The sequence below is a fragment of the Lygodium microphyllum genome, chromosome 28 (genome assembly GCF_053477565.2).
Source record: "Lygodium microphyllum isolate KBCC chromosome 28, Lygodium_microphyllum_v1.1.10, whole genome shotgun sequence".
Classification (NCBI taxonomy): Eukaryota; Viridiplantae; Streptophyta; class Polypodiopsida; order Schizaeales; family Lygodiaceae; genus Lygodium; species Lygodium microphyllum.
The window spans coordinates 56,866,864-56,876,237 of record NC_141162.1 but is presented as its reverse complement, the minus strand read 5'-3'; the positions used below and the strand labels follow the sequence as shown (position 1 = coordinate 56,876,237).

At 39.9% G+C, this 9,374-nt stretch overlaps 1 pseudogene; it reads right to left on the bottom strand.

Moving 5' to 3' along the window:
• Positions 1 to 982: 982 nt before the first annotated feature.
• LOC148011483 (importin subunit alpha pseudogene) lies at positions 983 to 8,403 on the bottom strand (annotated as a pseudogene).
• Positions 8,404 to 9,374: the final 971 nt, after the last annotated feature.

Here is a 9,374-nt window from a genome sequence, read left to right as displayed (position 1 = left end):
ACAATGTATGTAGAACACGAAATTTCATATATATAGATGAAACGTTTTTACATGATGAGTTCTAGTGCTTATGATCTCAAGCATGATCATGGTCGCAAGCACTAGCTGAAAGTAATACATATAAAAAATGAAAACTACAAGCCAAGGGGAGACATACATGCATGGGGCTCCTCTACATCTCCTCAGAAGAGGCATCATCATCGCTAACAACACCGATGCCTGTGCCGCTACCGCTGCCGCCACTGCTACTGCTAGTCCCCCCTTCGCTATCCTCAACTGCATCAGGGTTCGCCTACACAAAGGATTAAGGTATATAAATACCATTACGAACAATAAATTAGAGTTACCTATACTTTTCATGTAAAAAATAAAACATACCTCTTCTGGTTGTAGAATCCTCATGGCACGATTATATTGCTCCTTCGTGATGAGTCCCTCCTCATAGAAATGCTACCAAGTGGGCCCCCGGTGTCGAAGGGTTTTTGAAAGCAAAGTCGACCACAGAGGTTCTTGAGAAATTTCAAGACAGATGATCAATCGAAGCAAATAATCAAGACAAATATGATGCCAAGTAACATTTGTATTACTGCCAAGTTATCTCTGAGCATAGAGAAACATCATAACAAACCACATGTGATCTATGCAATTGACCCATGCCACGTATACAAGCTCTTATTAGAGTCCAAGCTTATGAGAAGCAAGATTTCAAATGCACACAATTGACAACAGTTTCTGCCTGCTTTGCATCATCTATATGTGATTGCAACAGTTGACAAATCTGTTCCACCCTCTCATGAGCAGTATGAAAACTGAGAATAGCTCTTCAAATTATGAATGTTTCCCTCAAGACACCAATTGATTGTTGCACTTCATTTGATGGTTTGTAGATGTCACTCACTATTGTATCACTGCTAAATTTGATGCCTTCTGAGACAAGACTTGCACAGACTGCTGCTAATTGAGCAGTTAGAAAAAGCTAGAGCTAACCATAACTCATTAACTCTCCCGAAAGCAGCTGTAATTTATCAGAAGCAACGTTCTCATCTTCCAGCCAGTATGTTTCCAAGAGCTTCACTGCCTTCTCATAAATGTCAGAATTGTCATGGGTCTGTAAAGTCTCAATCTTTTCAATGCCTTCTGCTTCATCAATATACTGAGCATACAAATTGATGCCACCTGTATTACCAAGGTCCTTCTCGGCTTCCCCAACCCTCAATATGTTTTCTAATCCTTCCAAACACACCGTCACAATTCGAGGATCGGAATAGGTCAATAGATCACACAATGGCGTGATGCAACCTTGGCTTATAAGGTACTTTATCTGTTCGTGTGTGCCACCCGATGTAGCATTTGATATAGCCCAAGCTGCCTCTTTTTTAATCTCAAATTCTGATGTACCAAGCAATGATACAAGAGAAGGGATGATGTTTGCATCAATAATGGCCTGAATTTGCTATTTGTTCCCAGCAGTTATATTTGATATGGTCCAACATGCTTCCTTTTTTATGCTTCTTTTGTGGTTGTAAGTGAGCAAATTTAGAAGGCAGGGAAGTACATTGTGGTTGAGAAGATACTGTGTCACTGCATCATCCCCTGTGACAATATTGCCCACTATTCGTAACGCAGGGATGAGGACCAATGGAGATGGATGCAGAAGTAATGCAACAAGCCTCGGGCAAACACCAGCTTCTATAACCGCCTGAATTTTATCATTTGTGCCATCAGAGAGGTCTCTCCAGAGGTATTATTCAAGCCAGAACTTTTAAGGTCAAATTCGATATGACAAACATCTCTGTCATCTGCATTTTCTGTAAGTCGTTTATTGCATATCATACGAGCCAGAAAGGGTTTTTGTGGACCAATAATCGAAGGATCTTCTCATTCTGCAGTATCAATCGGTCCATACGTTCCAAGCATACTGTCTTCTCCATGATATCCCTTGGTCGTATCAGCTTGTAGTCAAGCAGCACCATGAAAGCCCTCCAAAACAAAAGGATCATCGCATCAACTTCATGGGTCAACTTGATTGAGCTCTTCTGCTCTATGGCTGCAGGATGTCCTCTTGCAGTTGATTTTGCGCTTCTCTCCTTTCTCTAATCACAGATCAATGATGTCGATGCTAGTTGCTACCACATGTACTAATAACAATGCTCTCTATGCCATAGAAGTAAGGACTCGCTGTAGCAGTTTCAAAGGGCATGATCATCATGATAGTCGAGCACAACCTCCCTCTTACTCCATCGAATGTCTGTCGAATTCGTTGACGGCAGCCCCTCCATCGTTTCCCGTCTATCTTCGGCTTCTCTATCATCACCTAGAGCTCGCTGATGCTTCCAGTCCTCTTCTCGTTCCTGCCATCCTCTCCTTCGTTGTCATCGCTACAGCTTTGTCTTTGTCACCTCCATGTCTGTCTTCTGCCTTGCTCCAGCTTCACCGTCTCCTTTGTCCGCGACAGACTGTTGTGTTCAATCCCCTCTCGTATTGCAGCAGCTTTGTCGCTCCTCAGTCCGTTATCTCAGTCCGCCGTCTTCCTGTCATCACTTTCCATTCACTCCCTCCATCAAGCATTGACCCCCCCCCCCTGTTCTTCCTGTCCTGAACTCTAAGAGATTGACCTGATGCTATCGATATACATGCACAATCAAGCCACGATAGATCCCCAAGGATACTACGAAGGCAACACATGGATATGGATGCCAAAGAAGGGAGATCCTAAAGCACATATGATTTGCACACACATACTCACGTGTGCACACACACACATCTTTGTAGTAGCATAATGCACTCATTAGAATAACATTCAAGTCATCATTCTATACCTATGCTTGATATCTCTACAATGCATGGGTTGGATAGGGGCTCCATTTCTTGCAAGTTTGAATCTTTGTGTGGGGAGCATTTTTAAGAGTACATAAGCAGGTATATTTTTAATAACAATTAAAGCATGATTTTGATATTCTATTTTTTTTCTTTTAAGATCACTCAAAAAATAATTGTATGAAAACATATAGAATATGGAGGCATATAGATTGATGTATGCAAAATTAATGGTATGGTTCATTTTCCTTGCTCCCTTCCTTTGACTGTCTCCTCACCTCTCAAATCTCAAAATGTGTTTTATATTCAAGTGTTGCACATACGATGAGTTGGGAGTTGCCAATATGATCATACATGTGTGTGCAATGTGAAAGAGTGGTTTGGAGATTTTGAGCCTTGATAATTTAACATAATAAAGAATTAGGACTAGAACATGACTTTTACCACCAAGTTCTAATGACATTTTCCCAATTGATAATATATGTGAATTATTATTTGCGCTACCTTCATTTTATATAGATAACTAGGTGGGTGACTGTCTCAACAGCCTTATCCATGCAAGAATAGGTGGGGGAACATGTACTTTTCATCATAAATCCCCTTAGCCTCATATTTATATACACATATTATAGATATGTATGGTACACATTGATAGTTTTAAAATAAGACAACGTGGTGTAGGATAGAGAAGCTAGCCACACATAATCACATGATACACACATACGTGTGTTTGTGCATCTGTGCTATGTATGTATATGACCAACAACATAAAAAATATCAATCAGTTTCCTAGATTAAATCTACAAATGGTTCTTCTCTCTATAGCCCTTCTAATTTTGAAATTAATGTTGTACTCCATGTCAACTTGGATGAGAGTTAGAAATTAATGTTGTACTCCATGTCAACTTGGATGAGAGTTAGAAAGCTACAATGATATAAATCCCTACTATCCAACGAGAAAATGCAGTTTTGGATAAAAGTTCTTGTGTGGTAGAAAACTTATGAAATAAATATTTATTTTATATTTAATCACGGACACAATTTTATAGGGATAAGATCCACACACATCTAATGATGGTCTCATGGATACAACACACACACACACACACGCATGCACATGCACACACATGGCAAGTCATCCACATGTAAAAAAATCCAGTCACCCACATAGATGACTATGACGACCAAACCTGCATCTCCCTTTCTCACATAAATTGAGTGATTAGGATTAGAAACATAAAAGCCAATTTTGACAAGATACTCTCCGATCTTGTCAAACTATGCTCTAGGTGCTTACTTCAGTCCATAGAGCACTTTCTTTAACATACACACATACATGGGATGCTCTAAATCCTCATAACCTATTAGATGTTGCATATACATTTCTTCTTACAATTCATCATGCAGCAAGAAGTCATTGTTTATAACCATTTGCTATAAACTCTAATCTTTGGCTACTGTCAAAGTAATCATACATCTAACACCTAGCAAGGAGGCGAGAAGGGGAATGTTGAGCCATGGTGGCCCTATACAGGGTGAGCTTAGGGTGATGGCTAGGCAATGGGCAATTGAAAGGGCATTGAGGCATGATCATGATAAGACAAGGGTGAGACAAGAGAGATGACAAGTGGATTTATAGGTAAGGCTCTATGGACACTATCATGGTGCAATGGTGAGTGCAGGCTGCCACCATGGATAATAAAGGTGGTATCAGGCAAAGAGACAAAGGTGGTTGATAGGCAAGGCAATGATGGAGATCTTGCACAATACCAAAGGGGGGTAACTATTTTGGTGTTTTTTTTTGGGCGAGGGAGAATTTCCCTCCCACCCTCTGCGCCCATGGCCATTTGCTGCTGCTGCTTCTTCTTTTACTTCTTCTTCTTCTTCTTCTCCTCCACCACCTTCTCCTTTTTCTCCTCCTTCTTCTTTTTCTTCTTCTCTTTTGTTTACACTTTGCTCTCTTTCTTTTATTACTTCCTCTCCTTCCTCTTCTCTTTCTTCTTCTTTTTCTTGTTTTTTTCTTTTTCTCTCCTTTTTCTTCTTTCGTTATTCCTATGCTTATTCTCCTTCTCCTTCTCCTTCTCCTTCTCCTCCTCCTTCTCCTTCTCTCCTTCTTCTTCTTTTCGCTCCTTCTTTTTCTTTTACTTCTTTCTCTATTCTTAACCACTAATTAGACTTCTAGAAAATACAACGATTTCTTGAATCCAATGACAACCATGAATAAATCCAAAACCATTCCAACTTTTTTAAATTGTAAAATAAAAAGATAAAATCAAACAAACAAAGTAAAGTAGATGATTCTTACTAACAAAAAATTGCAATCTTCCTACCAATAAAATTTACTCCCTTCATTAATGAATTCAAATCCTAATTAAATATTTGCATTTCATAGTGGGCCTTTTTGCATCTCTCCTATTTCAAATGTGTAATACACGATGACTTCATGGTCGATGTGTCCTTGGTCTCAACAACAACACAACCAAAATGTTGTGCTACATGAGCTCAACTTATTGGCATGTTCGACACACTCTTATTCCTTCAAGAGCTTTGATGCATGAGAATCAATGACTATCTCTCACATAGTCTCTTGCACACAAATGCAACCATTTGTTTATAATGAGTGGCATGGCCGTCCTTCAATCCCATGAAGGATGCACTTTGCACACTCCATGATCCAAATGAGTGTCCATTCGACTCTCAACCCTCTATGACCTCGACATGTGAAAGAGAAGCATGGGGATACAAGAGAGTGCTAAGAGAGATGACAAGAAGAGCTTCACCCTCTTAGTCCCTCACCCTCGTTCTCTCACTCTCTTGCTCTCAATCTCTCACTCTCACCCTCACTCTCTCATGGTAAAAGTAAGAAAGCAAGTTCACAAAGTTTTCATACACATGAATACCTTGCTCTATTCATTCTCACCCTTTTAATACATGAATTTTAGAGTTAGGTTTTTTCCATCTCTCTTGGGCATCCAATTCACTTTTGGGCCACAAGATTGGTCATCTCTTATTGCATGATTTTCCTATGGTGCGAGTGAACTAGAACTTTTGCCATTTTTCCACGGAGCCTATGCTATCATTACAAGTTGCATGGAATCATGCCAAGCTTGTGGATTCACATAATAGATCAATACAATTGTTTCAACCTTTTGGCAATTCAATTATGCAAGTGCTTCATACACATTAACAAGAAAATATGCTTTGAAATAGAACTTCGTGTTAGATCCATGCGATGCAATCAATCAAACAATGTCCACACAAAAATTATGAATGCATTGAAAAGAATGTGCCTAGCCTAACTACATGTGCTCATGCGTCATGCAAAATGCAAACACAAAAGAAACACACAACGGAAAACAAATTCCTAATGATGCCAATTAATGTTTTCAAATTCTTAGAAAAAAACTCTGCCCTCAGGTTTGCAGTGGTGGACGTGTAGTGTCATGACATCCAGACAGATTGAGGATTCTCATCTCGCGGTTCAATTGCCACAAGGCACTGGCGGGCCCCCATTTTTGTTGGAGATCACAAGCACGAAGAAAGAAAACACTCAAAGAACTCAAAACGATTTGATTCACAAAAGTTGTATACCCAAATTCAAATTTGTCCGGCTACTAATTGCTAGGAACAAATTCTAAATGCAATTCAGAGTTGTAGTCACACTCCATGATGTGCGCTCCAACTCTTTGACTACAATGCACATATCATAGTAGTCCACTGTAGTCACACGATTATCGTGCTTCAACTTGAAGCCTTTTTTATTGCAACAACTCTTGAAGCATTCAAATCTATTTTATTCCCTGATAACTGCCATGACAATGTTTGGATTTCCATGTTTCTGAAGTTTCTTGTCCCATAGGTTGCAAAAAAAGAACTACTAGCTAGTTGATGCCTTCATGATTCAATGAATGCATGATGCTTATGGGGCACGAGGATGCATGAGCCTCTTGTTGTTTCAAATGAACATCACACACATGGCAGAGTTGCAAAACTGTTATTACACCACATCCTGCATAGACCATCTATCTGCTTGCCTTCTGATCAACCAATTAACTAGTTTGACTGGACCCATTCAGTTCTCTAGGCATGAGACTGGATACAAACCAAAAAAGGCACCTATCATCAGTGCTAAATTCGGAGCTTCTCCTTTAAGTGTTAATGGTGTTCGTGCTTTTGGTCTCAGTGAACAGACAATAACTATTACATGTCCATCACCACATCAATCTTTGGTTTCCCACTTGATGTATTCTCGAGCCCTCTGCTTCCATTGTAGTCTTCCACCCTCTCGAGCTCATGTCAGCTTCTTCTTCTTTTTCTCTAATCTTCAGACTTTGGCTTTTAGCTTTGTCTTCTCACTAACATAGAGGATGTCTTCTTGTTTGCTAAAAAGAAATTTCTTTTTCTTTGTTTTGATTGTGCGCAGGCTTCTCGGTGAGATTTCTTTTCAAAGTCTGCTATCCTTTCCCTTCTTCAATTCCAATAATATCAGTCATGCATTGGCTTTCGACCACAGAATGCTGATTGAAACTCCTCTCATTCATCTACCAATGATGTAGCACAATGATCATAACCTGCAGGACTTCAACTACTTGGACTTTGGTCATAGCCATAGCTTGGACTATATCAACAATGAGGAAGAGGGTTATGAGTATGTGCTCAACCTCCAGTTCCTAGAAATAAGTAGACGACTCCAATACTTCAACTTCAACATCATCGAATTACATAATTCAATGTGACGATAACACAAACTCGAGGAGTTTTCCAAATTAATTCTTGGTAGCTAAGCTCCACTCAGGGCACCATAATTTCATGCTCGACGACCACCCTTCCAATGTTGTCCTCTACGTGAGGGAGAAAACAGAAAGAAAGCTACCCTTCCTTTTTAGTGCTGATCTTCCTTTTTCTTAAAAATCCTCCTCGTCCTACCCAAAACCTTGTCGAGCATTTTTAAAACAAGATAGAGGTGGCACATCTAAAAGTAAGATAACTTTGACGTCACCTCGAAGAACCCCTGCTTCAATGGAAGCGCCCATGGCAATAGCTTCATCCACCATTAACATTTTTGTTTGGATCTTTACTAGATATATTGGCTACAAAATCACAAACCCTAGGCATTTGTGTCACTTCCCCAACCAAGAGTACTTCATCTAGCTCACTAGGTTTCAACCCTCCTTTTGCTAGACAATCATTGCATAGTTTGCGAGTTCTTTCAATCAGGTCCATCACCAGGGCCTCAAGCTTGGATCATGTTAGGGTGAGGTTGAAATGCTTCGGGCTAGTTGCATGAACTATAAGAAAGGGAAATTGTATGTCTGTTTTCATGGATGTAGAGAGCTCAACTTTACCTTTTTCAGTAGCCTCACACAACCTTTGAAGAGCAAGGTTATCTTTTGTGATGACCATGCCTTCTTGCTTGTTGAACTCTTGAACAAAATGCTTAATCAGTGCATTGTTGAAATATTCACCACCAAGGAAAATGCCACCATTGTTGGCTTTCACCTCAAACACACATTCCAGCATCTCCAAAATAGAGACATCAAAAGTGCCACAAGCTTTCAACCTGCAGACAAATGTGGTAACACGCATAGTAAGACCTCTCAAGGTCCATTTCATGCAGAAGACAATTCAATGCTTCCTCTTTAAGCCCATGTTCAACATATCATGGAATCAGTGCATTCCATGCAATTCCATCTAGATCTACATAGACCTCTCTTCCAATCCTCTCTTTCATTAGTTCCAAATGAATTTGCTAGCCTGTGAGCTTCATTTCTTTGAAACACATCAATGCTTCTTCACAAAATCCATGTTCAGCATATGCTGTGGTGAATGCATTCCACGAACTTTCAATTTTCATAGGAATCCTATCAAACACTTGCCGTGCTTCTGCAAGAAATTGGCATTTACCACACATGTCCACAATTGTGTTGGCCACAAAAAGCTCTATTTCCAAACCAGGTTTCTTTGTTTTAACATGTAAAAGATAGCATGTCTCTAAATATTTTGTAACACCAACAACTTCTAAGAACAAACGAGAAAAGTGACAAAATCAGGATACTCCAAAGTGGCTTCACAGTAGTGGATGCACATCATCAAGACAATGTAGCAGTTGTCGATACACTACACTCAGGGTTCATCTCCTAATTTCTCCAAATATTTCCCTGCCATGGGTTGGATTTATGAACGTTTTTGCACCATCATTGAGCACTAGCACAACATGAGGTGGCCCACTATAGCTATATACAGTAAATGTTAGCTGCACATGCACTTGAGAGAGCACCTTTCATTGAGCACTCATTGTTTCTTGCACGCACGAGAGTTAGGATATTCATCTCTAGATTAGGAGATTTGGTTAAGTTGTAAGGTAGTTGGGTGAGTTTGAGGGTCATGAAGGACGCCAGCAATTGCGATATGGGTGGTTTTCTTGATCGACATCTTGAGGACCATCATTTCTTGAGCGATTGTGAGAATTTGGGTGGGTGGAGTGGAGTACAATATTTTCTTGCTGAGTGTTGAGAGGTGAGGATAAGGATCTTAAATAATCAAGGAATTGTGTTTGG